This window comes from Notamacropus eugenii, chromosome X (assembly GCF_028372415.1).
Source record: "Notamacropus eugenii isolate mMacEug1 chromosome X, mMacEug1.pri_v2, whole genome shotgun sequence".
Lineage (NCBI taxonomy): Eukaryota > Metazoa > Chordata > Mammalia > Diprotodontia > Macropodidae > Notamacropus > Notamacropus eugenii.
The window spans coordinates 98036723-98057806 of NC_092879.1; the positions used below are offsets into that span (position 1 = coordinate 98036723).

The 21084-nt window shown below is 44.5% G+C and overlaps 1 pseudogene; it reads right to left on the minus strand.

The window, feature by feature from the left end:
- Window positions 1–5301: 5301 nt before the first annotated feature.
- Window positions 5302–18906, minus strand: LOC140516391 (uncharacterized; annotated as a pseudogene).
- Window positions 18907–21084: the final 2178 nt, after the last annotated feature.

The window sequence follows — 21084 nt, forward strand, 5'->3', positions numbered from 1 at the left end:
AATCAAAACAACTCTGAGGTACCACATCACACCTATAAGATTGGCAAACAGGACAGAACAAGAAAATGATAAATGCTGGAGAGGATGTGGGAGAGTTGGAACAGTAATTCATTGTTGGTAGAGCTGTGAGCTCATCCAACCATTCTGGAGAGCAGTTTAGAACTATGCCTAAAGGGCTACAAAAATGTGCATACCCTTTGACCCAGCAATATCGCTACTAGGACTGTATCCCCAAGAGATCATAAAAATGGGGAAGGGTCCCACATGTACAAAAATATTTATAGCAGCACTCTATGTAGTTGCCAAAAACTGGAAGTCAAGGGAATGTCCATCAATTGGGGAATGGCTGAATAAATTATGGTATATGAATGTAATGGAGTACTATTGCACCATAAGAAATGATGATCAAGAAGACTTCAGGGAGGCCTGGAAGGACTTATATGATCTGATGCTGAGTGAAAGGAGCAGAACCAGGAGAACTTTGTGCACAGCAACGACCACAGTGTGTGAGAGTTTTTTCTGGTAGACTTGGAACTTTGTAATAACGCAAGAACTCCAAAAAAAAATTCCCAATTGTTTTCTAAGGCAAAATACCTTCCACACTCAGAGAAAGAACTATGGAATTCGTTCTCAGAATGTAGCAGATCATGTTTGTGTGTGTGTGTGTGTGTGCATGTGTGTGTATTATGTTTTGATTTGTTATATGATTTCTTCAATTTATTTTAGTTTGTCTACATAGCATGACTATAGTGAAAACGTATTCAATAGGAAAGTATATGCAGATCCTATATAGAATTGTAAACCATCTTGGGGAGGGGGGTGGGGGGGTAGGTGTTGGGGGGTAAAAATCTAAGTTTTATGGTAGTGATTGTAGAACATTAAAAAAAATAAAAAAAATAATAAAAAAAAGCAAAGGAAGAAGGTTTAAGCAAGTCTGGGTGGTAATGGAAAGAAAACTGGAGTCCCTTTGTACCAACATAGTGTGAAAGTCAAGGGTTTGGAGTTTGGGAAAGAGGTTTGAGGAGGGTTTTTCTTTTTTTTAATCTCATTGAGATAAAGAAATGGGAAGCTTTTTGGAGAGATGCTTGTTAGCAATTTGAGATTGACAATTTTCAATGAAGTTAGAACATTCACCAAATAGAAAGTATAGTAATAACTTTGCAGCATGGAATTACTTGAGTATAGCATACTAAAATTCTCTTCTGGTAGGAAGGTGTGTTCTGGTCTTTGTATGGGGGAACACGTATTCGTACTATTGTTGTTTGCATCGTCCATGTTTTAGGAGAGCCTCATAGACCTGGAATGAAGGGAATGAGAATGTGAAACAACACCCCCCTACAAATCTTTGGAGCTAACTTTCGGTTAACACTGGGCCCTATAACTGGGGGTGCTGGCAGCTAAAGGTCAGTGGAAAATTTGAGATTTGGAATGATACTATTTGTGATTGAAAATCTAGATTTGATTTGACTTTATCCTAGAACTAAATTATAATGTGGTCACGTTTAAAGTGAGATGTATTATTCTATTACTAGGATAATTGTGATGTCTGATCCTCTATCAAGAGATCACACTTTAATACCTTTGATCAGGGGTAAGGAACCTACAGCCTTGAGTCCATATGTGGCCCTCTAAGTCCTTGAGTGTGGTCTTTTTAATCCAAACTTCACAGAACATGTCCCCTTAAAAAAGGATTTGTTCTGTAAAACTTGGACTGGGTCAAAAGGCTGAACTTGAGGACCTAGAAGGCTACATATGCGTTGAGGCTGCAGCTTCCCACCCCTGGCCTTGATATTTGTTATTAAAGTTTGAGGGACATAATTTTTGAGTAATTAATAATGTAAATAATCGTGCTAGCATAATTAATAATAGGGGTCAGTGATACTTTGGAATGCCAAAGACCCTCCCCCCTACTCATGGAAACCACTGAATATGCCCCTGGAAAAGTGGGTGCTCCTGAGGATGGCAATTAACTTTGATTGGTTAATAAGTAATGAGAGAATGAAGATTATAATGCGGTTGGACTATTCTAAAGAGGGTCTGGGGGTTGTGACTGTGAAACCCCCAAACCTGAATAGAACACAGTGGGCTTCCCTGCTGGGGTAGGGGTGAAACAAGATTGACGAGAAAGTTAATCCAAAATCATTATCAGTAAGCCTAGTTGGAGGCAGCGTCTGGATTGGAACCCAGGACTTCTGGCTCCAAATGCAGAGTTTTTTCACTGTATCTTGGAGGTATGGAGATCGAGAGAGACTGAAATACAGAGAAAGCCAAGCACAGAGTGAGGTAGTTAAACGGAAAAGAAACAGATAGATGGGGAACCAGCCTGGCAGCAGGGCGCATGCGCGATGCTGGGCCGGCATGGGCTCGCCCTCCCCTTTGACCCGGAACTGGTTCTGGTTCCAGGCCCAGCCTGACGGTGGAGAGCTGCAACTCCTCCCATTCCACCGAATGTGCACTTATCCTCTAGACTGGGTCCTTGAGACGTCGGAGCCACTTGCGGGAAGTACTCCCTGCCGTCCAGCTCAGCTTTCCCCAGCTCCCACACCTACTTACAGTCTTTCCCTCCCAGAAGGCCATGCGGTCGCTTTCGCAGCTGTTCTGGGACACTGGCAGTCTCTTAATCTCGGTGGTTTCCTGGCCTAGAACTGGCGATGGATTAATTGCTGCTTGAATGTGATAATATTTAATATAAATTTTGAACTTTAATAAGGGCCAAAGTTTGAATTAAGAAGAGGCTTTGTTTAAGTGACAGGACACCTTTTGATGTCAGGCAAACAAATAGGACCCCCTTACCAGACCCTTCTTCTGGCATTTTAGTGATAGGGAAAAACACAGATATCTTGGGTTGTAACTTCAGTTTTGTCAACTCTGTTAAGATACCACAACCTCAAAGGCCTGGATATCTGTCATCAGAATGGTGGGATGTTCTCCTTATGTTATGTCACAGAGATGCTACAGAAAGGAAATTCCCACACTTGGGATCATAAAACCCAATTGACACTACTCTGTTACTTGTCTTACCAAATTTACAATGTGTTTATCTAAGAGAACTCCTTCTCATGGTAAAAGGTACTTCAGACAGTCAATTTCTGTACTGAGGGAGCCAGTTCTGATCCTGGCTCCATAGCGCTATGTAACCATTATCTTTATAGGGAATTGTTTAATTAATTAAATCATAAAATGTATGCATTTAGCCTGTTGCCTTTTCTCTAACCAAGTTTTCAGATCAACAAATGGAATCTAAGGGCACAGTGTTAGGAGCTGGAATCAGATCTCTGGACCTTCTGGGCCTGGAGAGAGTCTTGGGGGCATGGAGGTCAAACCACCCATTGTACACATGGGGATCACAGACCGTCTAATAGAGATTGGAAGAAACATCAACTCCACCCCCTCATTGCACAAAGGAGGAAACTAAGGTGTTTAGGATTAGAATTAAAAGGACCCTTTAGAAATCTGGTCCAAACTCTTGATTTTACAGTGGAAGAGGCAAAATATAGAGAGTGTTGACCTAAAAACTTGGTTAAAGAAAAGGCAACAGGCTAAATGCATACATTTTATGAATTAATTAATTAATTAATCAATTCCCTATGAAAGACAACGGTAACATAATGCATTATGGAGCCAGAAATGTTCTGGCTACCGATACAAAGAATTGGCAGCCTTAAATATGTTTTGACAAAGAAGTGTTCTGTGTCCTTCAGATTTATGATCTCCATAAGTGACTAACTAGACCATTAGTAAAGGAATTTCTTAATTGCATAGGTTGTAAATACAATAAGATAACAGAGTTTAACAAAGTTTCACATAAAAATTACAACCCAAGATGCCTGTGTTTTCTTTACCATTAACATGCCATAACATAGTATATGTCTACAAATATTAAGATATGGAAAACATCCCATTATTCAAGATAGTGTCTTAGGTTAAAGGTCTCTTAAAGAATATTAAGTCAGCCCTGGCAGACTTTTGTTGGAAGAGGCATTCTCTGAGTTTGCTTCAGAGACAACAAAGAGATTATTCCAAAATTTTATATTAAACATTATCAAGAGATAGAAGGTTAGAGCTGAAGTGACTTTGTTCAGACGTGGAAGCCAGCACAACCCCACCCTACCCCCACCACTCTTGCTCACTGACACTCCTGTCATTCTGACAAGACTTCTACAAGTACAATGGGCAGCTGGAGAAGCACACCACCTTTTCACATCAATATTGAAGGGCCTGTGTGCCACTTCCAAGGGTTCTTAGAAGATAGAGCAGTGGGTCTGGGGTCAGGACCACAGATACTCACTGTGTGCATGTCACTTAACCTCTGTTTCCTCAACTGTAAACTATATTATGTAGCACCTGCCTCCCTGGGCTGTGAAGATCAGTAAGATATTTGTGAAGTGCTTAGGACAGTGTCTGCCATATGCTTATAAACACCAATTCCATTCTTTCCCTTCTTCTGGTGTGTGCACATGCACATGTGTATGAGAGACAGAGAGACTGACAGAGACAGACAGACACAGAGAACAAGACTGAAACTGTTGACCTGAAAACTTGGTTAAAGAAAAGGCAACAGGCTAAATGCATACATTTTATGATTTAAATAATAAATTCCCTGTTAAAGAAAACAGTAACATAATAATTATGGAGCCAGAAAAATATTCTCGCTACCCAGTACAGAAATCTTTTGGATTATATACATTTTATCATGAGAAAGGAACTCTCTTAGTTGAACAAATTGTAAATTGAGTAAGACAAGACAACTAACAAAGTGGTGTCGGTTGGGCCTTGTGATTCCAGGCTGTGGAAACATATGTCTCTGTGACATACAACAAGAAGAAAATCCCACCACGCTTCCTGTCCTAAACAGATACTCCAGATAGCTGATGCAGGAAAACGTAAACAAAGTTTCAACTGAAATTACAACTCAGGACATCTGTGTTTTTCCTTATCACTAAGATGCCAGGAGAAGGGTCTGGTAAGGAAGTTCCATTTGCTTGCTTGATACCAAAAGGCATTCTCTGAGTTTAACAAAGGAGACTATTAGCTCCAGGCTCTTCTTAATTCTAACTTTGGCCCTTATTAAAGTCCAAAATTTATATTAAATATTATCAAGACAGATGGGCTGTTCTGGTGAAGTCTATGGACACCCTCCTCAGAATGTTTTTAAAATGTATCAAATAAAACAGTTACTAATGAGACTGAAGGTTGGTGAAAAATACAGATGTCATTTTTTCCACCCTGAAATCAGTCCAGAGTTGAGACTCTGTAGCCCAGAAGATAAGAATTCTGTCCTACTGAGGAAAAAATGCCTTTGTTCGCATACCCAGTAATTAGTGGGGTAGATCTCTTGTAAAGTACAAGCTCCTTGAGGCCAGGTGCTTTTTGGGTTTGTCTCTGTGTCTCTAGTGTCCATACAGCAGTGTGAACTGTTGACCTGAAAACTTAATTAGAGAAAAGGCAACAGGCTAAATGCATACATTTTATGATTTAATTAATTAATTGATCAATTCCCTATTAAAGACAACGGTAACATAATGCATTATGGAGCCAGAAATGTTCTGGCTACCCACTGCAGAAATCTTGTGGCTTATATACATTTTGCCGTGAGAAAGAAACTCTCCTAATTAAGCAAACCATAAATTCAGTAAGACAAAACAGTTAACAAAGCAATGTCAGTTGGGCCTTGCGATTCCAGGCTGTGTAAACATATAGTCTCGGTGACATACAATAAGAAAATCCCACCAGGCTTCCTGTCCTAAACAGGTACTCGAAATAGCTGACACAGGAAAGGGTAAACAAAGTGCAATAGAAATTACGACCTAAGATGTCTATATTTTCTTTACCATTAATATGCCATAACATAGTATATGTCTATAGATAATAAGATACAAAGGAAAGCCTCATTATTCAAGATATAGTGTCTTAGGTTAAAGGTCTCCTTAAGGAGTGTAGAGTCGGCCTTGGCTGGCTTTTGCTGACATAGGAAGAGGCACTCTCTGAGTTTACTTCAGAGAGAACAAAAAGATTATTCCAAAATTTTATATTAAACATTATCAGAACACAGTAGGTACTTAATAAATACATGCTATCCAGAATGGAACTGGAAAGACAGTGAAGTGGATGTGTGAAGTCAGAGTGCCCAAGTGGGACCTCGTGAATCTGTTACCAATTACACCACTGTGTCTTAAAATCAACATTCTTCTCTGGACCCATTTCCTTCCAAGTAAAATTGTATGGTTGAGATGACATGGAGAGGAAATTGTGGGTGATGATCTGATGAGGTTCAGCAGTGCTAGGGACCCCGCAAAACCGACACACCAGGTCCTGCTCAAACAAATTCAATTAAAGATTCGCCACCTTGGGTTTGACGAGGTTGAGGGGTGATTGGTACCCCAAGATACCAACAGTCCAAGTCGTGCTCAAATGAATTCTACTCAAGGCTTTTTAATGCCAAAGAAAACAAAGTTTATTAAAGATTCGCCAAATTGAGTTGCCTCTTAAGGAGCCTAAGCACTTGTGACGCTTGTATGCACAAGTGGGCCAGATAGAATCTCAGCTACACAGAGTCTGAGCTGGATTGAATATGAGCACCTTCATGGAGGCAAGATGGACCTTAAATACAGAAAAAGACTGAGGGAAGAATTCAGGTGCCGCTAACTAGTGTGGGGCCCCAGGAATGGTCGTGATGGGCAGTATGGGAATGACCTGGAATCTCCTCACATAACCTGGCTTTTCATGCTCAAATCTGTGGCCATGGTCTGTTACCTCTGGATTGCCCCACCTGCTTCCCACCTAGGCGCTCCCTCATCTGATGTCTCCTGATTGCCTCCAGCTGTTTCCAGCCTTTGATCCTCCTTGGATTCCCACCTTGGACTTCTCCTCAGGACCTTCCCTAGACCCCTCCTCCCATCACGCTGGACTGCCAGACCACCCCTCCCCCCCCAGATGCAAGACCACCTTCAGAAACGTGGCCACAGGTCAGATATTGTACCCATGGGGACTTTACAGGTGCAATGTGGCAGAGAGTAGGAGCATTGGATTTGACTTTCTGGGTCCAAGCCCCACCTTTCTCACTTACTGTGTAACTCAACCCAAGTGGCTTCCCCTCCCTGGGCGTCAGTTTCCTCATCTGTAAAATGGGGGCAATTTCTCGCCTCACAGTACTTTATAACCTTCCAAAACAGGACAAAAGTGAGGGCTTGTTGGGGGTAGGGGAGAATGGGAGAGAGACAAAAGAGACAAACAGCAAAATAGATAAATGTTGGTTCCAACCAAATTGTGTCAATAGGGAATCCCCCACAACAATAGAACTGTTTCCTCAGCACCTAACAGATATTTAAAGAATCCTTGTTAATCAATTGATGCTTGAAGTATAATAATAACAGGAATAATGGCCACTATGAATATAGCACTTTAAGAGTTACAAAGCACGATTCTTCTATAGGCCCTGTAAGTAGTTAACCCCATTTGACAGATTGCAAACCTGAGGCTCAAAGGGACAGGTTCCCAGCTAATAAGCTGCAGAGTCAGCATCTGAACCCAGTTCTCCTAACTCCAAGGGCAAAATTCTTTCCACTGTACAAATTGAATTACTTAGAATGAATTAAGTTGGTCCTTTTTTTTAAGGGACCACAAGATACACATTCCTGGGTTCTGTCACCAGAGTTTCATAGTCTCATTGGGAAGCTGGTTGCCTTGTGGAATCTTTCAAAAGTAACACAATTACAAGTTAGACTCATTTCCCACATTTATTATGCTAGCGAATTACTTCCTGGTGTGAATTTTCTGATGCTGAATAAAATTCAAACTCTGGCTGAAAGCCTTCCCACATTCGTTGCAATCGTAGGGCTTCTCTTCACTGTGGATCTTCTGGTGTTGAATGAGGTTGGAGCTGCCACTAAAGGCCTTTCCACAAATATGTCATTCATAAGGTTTCTTTCCACTGTGAATCCTCTGCTTCTGGACAAGGGTTGAGCTCCACCAGAATCCCTTCCCACACTCGTTACATTCATAGCGAATCTCTCCACTATGAACTCATCAATGCTGGCTGAGCTCTGCTGTCCACCGAAAGGCTTTGCCACGTCACCACACATATAAAGTTTCTCCACACTATGGACCTTCTGGTGCTGAATGAGGTCTGAGCTCCCTCTAAAGGCCATCCCACATTCATTATATTCAAAGGGTTTCTCTCCACTGTGAATCCTCTTATGTTGTGTAAGGATAGAAACTCGATTAAAAGTTTTGCCACATACACTGCACTGATAGGGTTTCTCCCCACTGTGAGTTTGCAGATGGTCAGTAAGAGCTGAGCTACAGCTAAAAGCTTTCCACATTCACTGCACTCGTGGGGCTTCTCTCCACTCTGGATCCTCTAGTGTTTAGTAAGGATGGAGTTCCAACTGAAGGCTTTGCCACATTTGTGCATTTATAAGGCTTCTCTCCACTATGAATTCTGTACTGTTCTGTGAGGATCGAGAATTGACTGAAGGCTTTGCCACACTCATTGCATTGAAAGGGTTTCTATGAATTCTCTGATGGTTGATGAGATTGGAACTCTTATCAAAAGCTTTCCCACATTCTCTACATTTATAAGACTTTTCTCCCACAGGAATCCTCTGCTTTATAGGAATCTCTGAATACCCTTTGATACTAAAAGTCTGTGACTGCCTTCTGGAGTCTCTTTTCCATAGGATCTTTCTCTTGGGTTACTAGGTTTAAAATTCTCTTGTACACATTAATTTTAGGAGGTCTTTCTTTTCTGGATAACTGTCCTGAAGTCATCTGTCCCATGATGGAGACTTCCATTCTGGGAAGGGGAGAATCGTCATCTCTTTTGGGGAGGCTTTTTCTGCTGCAAATCTCCGTTTGTATGTTTGTACTGGATAATGTTTAATGTAAAATTTTGGAATAATCTCTTTGTTCTCTCTGAAGCAAACTCAGAGAATGCTTCTTCCTATGTCAGCAAAAGCCAGCCAAGGCTGACTCTACACTCCTTAGGAGACCTTTAACCTAAGACACTATATCTTATTATCTATAGACATATACTATGTTTGTTATGGCACATTAGTGGTAAAGAAAATATAGACATCTTAGGCCGTAATTTCTATTGAACTTTGTTTACCCTTTCCTATGTCAGTTATCTGTTTAGGGCAGGAAGCCTGCCACTTACTAGTGGTGGAATTTCCTTCTTTATCACCAAGACATATGTTTACCCAGCCTGGAGTCCCAAGGCCCAACTGACATTGCTTTGTTAATTGTCCTATCTTACTGAATTTATGGTTTGCTTAATTAGGAGAGTTTCTTTCTCATGGCAAAATGTATATAAGCCAGAAGATTTCTGGCTCCATAATGCATTATGTTACCGTTTTCTTTAATAGGGAATTGATTAATTAATTAATTAAATCATAAAATGTATGCATTTAGCCTGTTACCTTTTCTTTCATCTGAGTTTTCAGGTTAACATACTCAAGGGTTTCTCCTGAGTTGGAGAGAATGGCCCATGAAAGCCCTTTGTATACCATATCTGGTGAGTTCCCTTCTTCCGAAGTGTCCTGCTTTAGGAAAGACCATCTTGCAGTTTTGTCACCTGAAATAACAAAGAAAAATTCCATGTCACCTGCCTTCCCACACTGAGTGACAGCAGTAACAGGCCATGTTTATACAGTGCACTAAGGTTTGTAAAGCAGGCAGACAATGTAAGGATTAACATCATCTCTGTTTTACTGACAAGGTGATAATGTTTAATATAAAATTTTGGAATAATCTCTTTGTTCTCTCTGAAGCAAACTCAGAGAATGCCTTTCCTATGTCAGCAAAAACCAGCCAAGGCTGACTCTACATTCCTTAAGGAGACCTTTAACCTAAGACCCTATGTTATGGCATATCTTGAATAATGGGACTTTCCTTTGTATCTTGTTACCTATAGACACATACTATGTTATGGCATATTAATGGTAAAGAAAATATAGACATCTTAGGTCGTAATTTCTATTGAACATTGTTTACCCTTTCCCATGTCAGTTATCTGTTTAGGGCAGGAAGCCTGCCACTTACTAGTGGTGGGATTTCCTTCCTTGTCACCGAGACATATGTTAACCCAACCTGGAATCGCAAGGCCTGACCAACATTACTTTGTTAATTGTCCTGTCTTACTGAATTTATGATTTGCTCAATTAGGAGAGTTCCTTTCTCACGGCAAAATGTATATAAGCCAGAAGACTTCTGCACTGGGTAGCCAGAACATTTCTGGCTCCATAACGCATTATGTTACCGTTGTCTTTAATAGGGAATTGATCAATTAATTAATTAAATCATAAAATGTATGCATTTAGCCTGTTGCCTTTTCTTGGTAAGTTTTCAGGTCAACAAAGGAAACCTCAGGCCCGCAGAAGTCCCCTGCCCCCACTCTACTATACTCCCCCTCCAGAAAGGAACCAGGTCCACACTGCATACGCTGTCAAATGTAGTGCATGTGGCTAAACAGCTTTGCAGTTATGAAGCAAAGTTTAATCTGGGATTGAGGAGAGTATACTCAGATACCACTACGATGTGAACCCAAAGGCATCATTCAAGAGCAGGAACGAAGTGGGAAGGCCCCAAGGAAAGGATGAAATAAAAGGAGGACAGGCTGATGAGCACAGAGGGAAAGCAGATACCAGCCACTTGTGGGGAAAGCCTTGGGCTGACCCCCCAAGGCAGAACAAGGAACAATGGGGGCCAGTTACAGGGAGGCAGAGTCTGGCACCTTCCTCAATTCTGACAGGTGGTGCCTCAGGAGATAGTGCTTTACCCATCATGGCAGTTCTCTATGTTGAGGCTGGAGGAGCACTGAGGGGGCTCAAGGCTCTGAGACTCCTTCCAACTCTAAGGTTCCATGATTGTGTGAAAACAGGTCCCTTTCTCTCTCAGGGTCTCAGTTTTCTATAAAATGGTGATAACACAGGGACATTCCCAGGGTCACCAGCTCCTCAACGTTTCCTAACAGTAGATACACATGTGTAGACTGAAGGTGGAAGTGCTCATTTTTTGGTAAGTGAAACCTGGAGGAGAAGGGAAAGCACTGGGCCTGAGAGCCTGAGACTTTGGGAAAGTCCCTGGATCCTCTTGAGCCTCCGTTTTACCATTAGTGATGGAGGACGGGCAGTGACTCCTGGACTGGACTCTTGTGAGAACAGCTCTGTAACAGATGTGAACGTGGCCTATAAATTCTGCTGCTTCTGGCACCGTTTGGTTTGACATTTCTGTTTGCAGGTCAATCTTCAACCTTCCTTTCTGAATTTTTCTTTTCCAACTCCTCCTTACTGCTGCACTATCCCAAGGACATACTTTCCACCTCTGCGCCTTTGCTCACATCATCCTCCCCACCTCTGATGTCCAGTTCCAACAAAAGGGCTTGGCTGATGCTCTCAGCTCCAAGGGATTTCCTGCTCCTTTGATTTCATGATGGAACTTTGGAGAAGCACTTCCAAGGCCATCTTCGTATCAACTTATGCCTGGCTGGAAGTCTTTTCCTTCTGCACTTAGTGCTTCTCCAGCCCCTACTCCTGTGATAGCAAGCACACTCCCTTCCCTTCCCCCAGTGGTGTCCTTATCTGCCTCTCACTCACTTGAGCAGGCTTTTCTGCTGCTGCTCCAGAGGATCCAGAACCCATGGCGCTTTCCCTTGCTCCAGCTGGCAGATAAGTTCTGGTTTGGAAAGTGGGAGTCCTCCTGATTAGAGACAAAGGTAGAGATCGTCATTTGGGCTTGGGACACGGAGCCGTCCAGGGTAGAAGACAAAGTATGGTTAGGTATGCTCCCACTAACTAAGATATAAGGGAAAAACAATGTATTTCAGATCAGGGGACCCTAGTTTGAGTCCTGGCGCTGTTATTAACTACCTGTGTGACCATGCCTCAGTTTCCTCATCTCTAGAACTAAGGGATTAGACTAGATGACCTTGAAGGCCCTCTCTCTGGCTTTGAACTCTGGATAAAGGATTGAATCCCTAGGGACAATGTATAGGAAGAGACCTTGAGGAAAATTCTGTGGATGGGGAAAACTATCCATGTGGTAATGTGACAAAAAATGCTTTTGTCTTTCTTTGCCTAGACCAGTCCAACCCAACCTCATCATCTAGGAAAAGAGGCAGGTGCTCAAAGAGAAACTGTGGAAAGGCTAGTTCTAACTCACTTTTCCAGACCTCTTTCCTCTATTCCCTTCAAGCATGATCCCTGTGCTCCAGCAAAGGTGACTGAGGTGCTTTCTCCCCTCTGTGCCCCAACCTCTGCCTCTCAGATTCTTACTTGGCCTTTAGAAAAGCGTTTCCCACCACCCTAGCCAGACAGAGGGAAAAGACAAAACAAAACATGACTTTTCTTGGCATAGGCTTTCTCTGTCCAAAAGGCTATTTTCTGATTATGTCCCTTTCTCCTGGCTGGTATTGATGAGGTTCAGACTCTGGGAACTTCCTTGAGCTCCCCTGGAATTTCCTCACTAAACCTGGCTTTTCATACTCAAATCTGTGACCATTGTCTTTTATCTCTTGATTGCCCCACCTGCTTCCCACCCAAACTCTCCATTGTCTGCTATCTCCTGATAGCCTCCAGCTGTTTCTAGCCTTTGACCCTCCTTAGACTTCTCCTCAAGACCCTTCCTAAACCCCTCCTCCCATCACCCTGGACTACCAGACACCACCCCCCCCCCCCTCCCCCGCCAGATCCCTCCTATCCTCTTTTCTGTATTTAAGTTCCATCTTGCCTCCATGAAGTCGCTCAGGTTCAATCCAGCTCAGACTCTGTCTAGCTGGGATTGTGTCTGGCCCGCTTGTGAATACAAGCGTTAACAAATGCTTAGGCTCCTTAAGAGGCAACCCAATTTGGCGAATCCTTAATAAACTTTGTTTTCTTTGGCTTTAAGAAGGCTTGAGTCGAATTCATTCGAGCACGACCCAGACCGTCGGTATTTTGGGGCTCACTATCACCCCAAACCTCATCAGTATCCCTTCCTTCCTGCTCTGCCTGTACTCTGGAAACCCCCCTCTCCACCTTCATTCCCCCAGTATCTGGAAACTTTTGTACATGAAACAATCTAAACTGGAAACCCCCAGGATCCAACACAAATATATTAGACCAATACCCCAGTGCAGTGCTGGCAAACTCAGACCCAGGATCCCTGTGGGCTGCTCCAACCTTGATTTAGAAAATCATAAATTAACATCAATCAATCAAAATTTATTAAGCACTTACTGTGTGCTAGGCACTGGGCTAAGTGCTGGGGATACAAAAAGAGGCAAAAGATGGTCCTTACCCTGAGGGAGCTAACAATCTAATAGGGGAGACAACGTGCAAACATATATGTATGTTTGTGTGTGTGTGTGTGCGTGTGTGTGTATAAAGAGAGCTCTAGACAGGATAAATAGGAAGTCACTGGCTTTCAGAGGGGCTGGGAAAGGCTTCCTGTACAAAGGGAGGTCTTGGTTGGGAATTAGAGAAAGTCAAGGAAGTCTGTAGGCTGAGTGGGGGATGATCAGAGAGAAAGCCTAGAACCTGAGGTGGGGTATCCTATTGTATTTTTACTCAGTAAACATTTGCTAATGACATTTTAATCCGGGTCACTCCAGCTGCTTTGGCCAGTGAGTCTGACATACCTGCCCCAGTGTATAAGCCAGCAAAGGGTGTGAGCAGACAGTTCTCCAAAGAATCATAAACTACAAACAGCCAAGTGAAGCACTGCCCTGAATCACCATTGGCCTTCACTCAAACATGGGCAAAAGGGCCTGCCTGGATCATCTCATTCTTTTAGTCCCAACATGACAAGCATGGCAGAATATGAGCTGAAAGGGGCCTGAGAGAGTCTCCCCACAGAGCAGGCAGCTGGAGCTCAGGCCTGGCAGAAGGGGAACAGTGTGGGAGTCCAAACCCTAGAGCCTCCTGGCCTCCTGCAGTCTTGCTGCACTGGGCTCTTCTCCCTCCTCTGGAGCTCTCTTCTTCAATACCCCTCCTCCCCATCCAGGTAGATAATAAATAAACGAAGTGATGAACCTCTCCGAATTTAGGCAGGCTGGTCCTGGGACAAGAGCTTGCTCCCAGATCACACTCAGCACAGTGATTTCTTTATGTCTTAGCTTGATGGAAGCAGCTGGAGGTGGTGCCCAAAGTGCTGGACCTGGAGCTCAAGGCGGGCCTCAGACACTGACCAAGAGCTGTGTGACCCTGGGCAAGTCACTTAACCTCTTTTTACCTCCATTTCTTCATCCTAACATCCACTTTCAAGGGTTGTTTTGATAATAGCTGTAAAGAGCTTAGCACAGCCTCTGATGCTTACAAATGTTACTTATTATTACCATTATCCCCCTTTTTAGGTTGTGTTCTGTTCGTATTTTTATTCCTAGATCTTTTGAAGAATTGCTAAGCAATTTACAGATCAATAAACATTTGCACTGGCTGTCTGTTTGGGAACCCCAGGAAATCATGATAATAGTGATCACTCTTCTCCACTAGAGTCCTTGTCTAATACATCATTGGAGTGGGGAGGTGACCCTGGGTTCTCAGTGGACTGCAAGCTTTGTCAGGTTTCACCAAGTTTGATGTGTCTTTCCTGGGAGGTCAAGCATCGTTGAAATGTAGAGAGGCTCATTACTAGATGAATTTTTTAGCCATGACAATTCACAAGGCTATTTAAGGCATGCAGTGTTCAATAGATGGAAGAGATCATCCATTTCTGAAATTTTCTTTACTCTGTACATCTTATTTTTTGCGCATTGTAATTACTTCGTTTTGTTCTTACATTTGTTACCATTGCCAGATGAGGATGCCAAGACACAGAGCCTGGATTGCTGAAGGCAGACTGCTGACCCAGCCAAGCCACGTTGCAGAAATTCTCCAGCATCACCTCTGCATAAAGGACCCTCTGAATGGGATCCAGCTGCCTCCCTTTGTGGTAAGATACACAGCCACATCTTCAAATGTCACTGAGCCCTGAAACAAGAGCATTTCACTGGTTTATAAATAATCCCCTGGGTCTGCCCTGGGAGGCACGGATAGAGGAGCAAAAAGGCAGGGCTCAGAGGATTTCAGGACCGAGGGAGAGAAGCAGAGGCTGGAGCAGAAGGAGCACCTTACTTACTGAGTCAACTTCTCAGGGTCCCAGTTTGTCATCTGTTACATGAGGATGACATGACTTGACCTGCCTACCTCAAAGAAACAAAATCTATTGAATGGGGGCTGCTCAAGCTATTCCAAACTTACAGTGGCACACAGCCCCCATGGGGTTATCACAGTTATTAATAGACAAGCACCAGAACAAAGACTTTACCACCGTGATCCCATCTGAACCATACAACAGCCCAAAGTATCATGGCCCTCATTCTGCAGGGGAGGAAAGAGGTCCAAAAAGGTAAAATGATGTGCCCACATTGTGAGAGGTGGGATCTGAACTCCTGAGGTCACCCTGACTCCAAGGCTCGAACTTTATCCCATTACCTCTTACACTGAGCACTTTGGAGCCCTTCAAACATCCTGACAAATTTGTGTTACTTTCCTGACAATATTATATTATCCATTTGGGGTAGCTAGGTGGTGCAGTGGATGGATAGAGCACCAGGGCAGGAGTCAGGAGGACCTGAGTTCAAATCTCACCTCAGACACTTGATACTCACTAGCTGTGTGACCTTGGGCAAATCACTTAACCCCAACTGCCTCATCCTGGGTCATCTCCAGTCATCCTGTTGAATATCTGGTCACTGAACTCAGATGGTTCTGGAGGAGAAATGAGGCTGGTGACCTGCCCAGCCCTGCCTCACTCAAAGTCAAGTGCAAGTCATGTCATCATTTCTCTGATGGCGCGGTCTTCTTCAGCAACAAAGGATAAACACGCACATTATCCAATTATATACTTATATCATCATCCTAACAACTCACATTTTTCTCTAAAGAGCTTTTAGCGGGATTCTTGAATTTGCATCCATAGCATTCAGTGTGAAGGCCTTTAAAGTTTCTGAAGCATTCTCCTCATACCTCCCTGCCACTGCCCTTCTCTGGGCCAGCTCAACTGTGTAGAAAGGCATAACCAGAATTTCATAGCTGAGGAAATGGGGGGAGTTACTTGTACAAAATCACACAGGGAAAGTAACAGGAATGCAGGCCTTGGAGCTCCTACGGTCCTTGCGTGCCATCTAGTGCAATGTCCCAATTGGCCGGATGAGCCTGGCTCAGGCCTAGGTCTCAGGATCCTAGTATCAGATGTTCAAGGCTGGAAGGTCACTGAGTTCAGTAGCCTCACTGTACAGAGGAGGGAGGTGAGGTGACTTACTAATTGGTCAGCGTGTAAAGCAAAGCTGAGATCCTTCTGGACTCCATGCTAACAAGGTGCTTCACATTACCTTCATTATTAGTCACATGGAGACAGCAAAGAAGCAGCATCCTGAGCGTGTACAAAGCACGATGAGCTGAGGCTCCCGAGGGGGACATGCTGAGGACAAAGAGGGGAGCAGGGAGCAGACCATGAAGCAAGAGGGGACGGTGGCTCACCTGGGCCATGGCTCTCTGGAGTGCTGATTCCATCTGGGGCAATGAAGGAGGAGAAAGGAGCCAGGAATGAGATCTGGCTTTGTCTTTGAGTCCTTCATTAAGTGGGTTCCCTGTCATGCTAAGCAATGGGGGAAATGCAGAAAAGAGCTGCGTGCTCCTCTTTTGGAAGAAATGATCCAATGGAGGCTTCTGGGAAAGGGACGTTTTCTGCTAGGCACACACCTGGGGAGCAGCTGTGGGCTCCAGATGAAAGGGATCCTTGAACTGCAGAAGGGGAGGGATTCCTCACTCAGGCCCTTGTATCTGTCCCATCTCTCCCCTGGCTAGACTGTGAGCTCACTGAGGAGAGTCTCTGATTTCTGGCTGTATCTCATCAGGGCCCAGCAGGAGGCAGCCAAGGAGCACTTGCTGAATGGAAGAGCAGGGATTTCTCTTCTTCTGTGCCCTTTGCTCACTGACTCCCTAGTGTTCCTGGGCAAGTCACTTCCCTTCCATGAACCTCCATTTTCACATCTGAAAAATAAGGGGTTTGGATGAAATGATCTCTATGTTCCTTTCTATCTTTAAATCCTAGAATCCTTCCATGTAAAGTTTCAACTCCTTTTCATGGTAATCCCTGCCCTTTCCCACCTTCTCTAGCACTGTCTCTTCTCAAATCTTCAACCTCTCCCCAGTCTACTGGTTCCCTCCTTACTGCCTTCAAATATGCTCATCTTGTCCATCTTTAAAAATCCTTTAACAGACCGTCATCACTGAAAGGAAACTGTTTTCTTCAAAGTGAACAAGGGTCCCTTAATGATCAGATCTGCTTTTTCCCCTCAGTCCTCATCTTCCTCAGCCTCTGTGCTGCACCAACAGGTGGTGTCGCTGGCCGTGTTCTCTCCCTTCTGAAATGTGAATGGAAGACTATCTCAGAGGGAAGGCACTAGCAGCTGGGGGGAGGGGAGCAGGAAAGGCTTCCTGAGGAAGGCAGCATTTGAGCTGCACCTTTAAAAACAAAACCCCTTTAATACGTAATACCCCCTCTTTTTGTGGTAATCATTTGTCCTGGACGATTTAACATTCATGTCAGAGATATTTGAGCTGAGACTAGAAGGTGGGGGGGAGAGGAGAGAGAACATTCTAGGCAGGGGAGACAGTCAAAGGTATGGAGACTGGAAATGGAATATCATGGGTGAGGAACAGGAAGTAGGCCAAGGTGACTGGATTATAGAGTAAGTAGTGCAGAATAAAATGTTAAAAAATTGGAAAGGTAGGAAGGGGTCAAGTTGCGAAAGGTTTTAAATACCAAGAGTAGCATTTTTTTATTTGACTGGGGGGGGGGGTAACACAGAGCCAGTGGAGTGTAAGGGGAGGGTAAGGGGCCATGGTAGACCCCTGGAGTGAAGGATGGATTGAAGTGGGGAAGAGCTTTGAGGCAGGAGATGAATGGGATGGCTAGGCTGCACTCCTCACTCCTCTTGTTGACATTTAGAGCAGATGTTTATCACACCCAACACGTCATCTCCTTTCTCCATGGGCCTTTCCCTATGATCCCTCTTCACTTGGGCCTTGGAATCCCTGGTTTACTTGAAGACAGAAACCCAAGCATCACATCTTCAAGAGGCCTTTCTTTGTCCCCCAGGCTCCCCCCAAGTTCACTTCTGCCTTGTCTGCGTTTTCTGTGTGCGGCATGTGTTCAAACATGTACAGACACCCATTCTTGTTGCTTTCCCTTGGTCATCCCTGTAAGCTCTGTAGGACAAGAACTGCTTTGTTCCATATCTTCCTGGGCCTAGCACATAGTAGTCACTTAACAGTTGGTAGCGTGTATGTGCTTCTACAGCATGTTTGTCCCTTCCCCCCAGTGCCCAGGTCTGTGCTAAGCCTCTACTGACCAGATCAAAGCCATCCTAGCCAGCTCTATGACTTTCCAGAGGTGGGCATGGAGGCTCAGAGTCATGTGTGAACAGTTGAAGCTGAGGGCTTCCTGACCTTCAACCTGGGCCTTGGTTTTCCTCTCTCCATAAATAATTGAGCACCAGCTCAGGGCCCTGGCCTCCCATGTGGTTGCTGTTGCTGCGGCTCTGGGGGCCTACAGCTGGCCTCGACAACCATCACAGCCCAAATCTGTAGATCGAGGGACTCTCAGGACTCGCCAAGCTGGCACAGGTTGGAGGAACAGAGCACATCTGCACAGGTGCGGCTGGGCAGCACTATGGCAGGGAACAGGAAGGAGGGAGAGGGGAGCCAGAGCCAGACCCTAGAGAGCTCCAGCCATCAGCCTATGCCCCTCTGAGGAGCTTCACAGGCTCACGCACAAAACCTGGGAAAGCAGTGACACTACCGGAAGTACTCCTGAATCCCTCCTGTACTGGGCCTGCTTTTCTGCCTCTGTAGGCGAACTTCCGGTGATGCTCCAGGCAGCCATGGAGGCCTAGTGTCTTGGTGGTGTGCACTCCGTTCTCCCTGCCTAACCCAGTATACAGAGAAGGTGGAGCCTTCCCTACTTGTCGCCTTGGAAACCTCTGCTCTGACCCTGGCAAAGATGAGAGAGGACCAAAGTGGTCAATATTGAAGAGTTTTTTGTAGGTGTTCAGTAGTTTCAGCCCTGTCCAACTCTCTGTGACCCTATTGGAGATTTTCTTGGCAGAGATACTGAAGTGGTTTGTCATTTCCTTTTCCAGCTCATCTTGTAGATGAAGAGTTGAGGCAAACAGGGTGACATGAGGGGCTTATGATCCCACTGCTAGTGAAGCCATTCTGGAAATCAATTTGGAGCCTATACCCCCCACCCCCCAAACAATCCTAGCTAGAGTTACTTGGGCTTCAGGGTTTATAAAGCACTTTACAAGCCTGGAATTTCTTACCTTCATCCCTACTTTACTGATGAGGAAACTAGGGCTGAGTGACTTGGCAGTACAGCTAGAAAGACTGGAAGATTGGATCCCTGACTCCAGGTCCAACACGATCCCCTATACCACTAACAGCTACTAAACCATGCATGCCCTTCATTGACCCAGTGTTATCACCACTGGAGCTATACGAGAACAAAGAGGAAAGGAACCCATGTGGACAAAAACATTTACAGCAGCTCCTTTTTGTGATGGCAAAGAAATGGAAACTGAGGGGGTGCCCTTAAATTAGGAAATGGCTGAAGAAGTTATGGTTTATGAATGTGATTCCATCTGGAACCATGGAGAAAGGAGTCATGGATGAGATTAGGCTTTGTCTTTGAGTCCTTCATTAAGTGGGTTCCCTGTCATGCTAAGCAATGGGGGAAATGCAGAAAAGAGCTGCGTGCTCCTCTTTTGGAAGAAATGATCCAATGGAGGCTTCTGGGAAAGGGACGTTTTCTGCTAGGCACACACCTGGGGAGCAGCTGTGGGCTCCAGATGAAAGGGATCCTTGAACTGCAGAAGGGGAGGGATTCCTCACTCAGGCCCTTGTATCTGTCCCATCTCTCCCCTGGCTAGACTGTGAGCTCACTGAGGAGAGTCTCTGATTTCTGGCTGTATCTCATCAGGGCCCAGCAGGAGGCAGCCAAGGAGCACTTGCTGAATGGAAGAGCAGGGATTTCTCTTCTTCTGTGCCCTTTGCTCACTGACTCCCTAGTGTTCCTGGGCAAGTCACTTCCCTTCCATGAACCTCCATTTTCACATCTGAAAAATAAGGGGTTTGGATGAAATGATCTCTATGTTCCTTTCTATCTTTAAATCCTAGAATCCTTCCATGTAAAGTTTCAACTCCTTTTCATGGTAATCCCTGCCCTTTCCCACCTTCTCTAGCACTGTCTCTTCTCAAATCTTCAACCTCTCCCCAGTCTACTGGTTCCCTCCTTACTGCCTTCAAATATGCTCATCTTGTCCATCTTTAAAAATCCTTTAACAGACCGTCATCACTGAAAGGAAACTGTTTTCTTCAAAGTGAACAAGGGTCCCTTAATGATCAGATCTGCTTTTTCCCCTCAGTCCTCATCTTCCTCAGCCTCTGTGCTGCACCAACAGGTGGTGTCGCTGGCCGTGTTCTCTCCCTTCTGAAATGTGAATGGAAGACTATCTCAGAGGGAAGGCACTAGCAGCTGGGGGGAGGGGAGCAGGAAAGGCTTCCTGAGGAAGGCAGCATTTGAGCTGCACCTTTAAAAACAAAACCCCTTTAATACGTAATACCCCCTCTTTTTGTGGTAATCATTTGTCCTGGACGATTTAACATTCATGTCAGAGATATTTGAGCTGAGACTAGAAGGTGGGGGGGAGAGGAGAGAGAACATTCTAGGCAGGGGAGACAGTCAAAGGTATGGAGACTGGAAATGGAATATCATGGGTGAGGAACAGGAAGTAGGCCAAGGTGACTGGATTATAGAGTAAGTAGTGCAGAATAAAATGTTAAAAAATTGGAAAGGTAGGAAGGGGTCAAGTTGCGAAAGGTTTTAAATACCAAGAGTAGCATTTTTTTATTTGACTGGGGGGGGGGGTAACACAGAGCCAGTGGAGTGTAAGGGGAGGGTAAGGGGCCATGGTAGACCCCTGGAGTGAAGGATGGATTGAAGTGGGGAAGAGCTTTGAGGCAGGAGATGAATGGGATGGCTAGGCTGCACTCCTCACTCCTC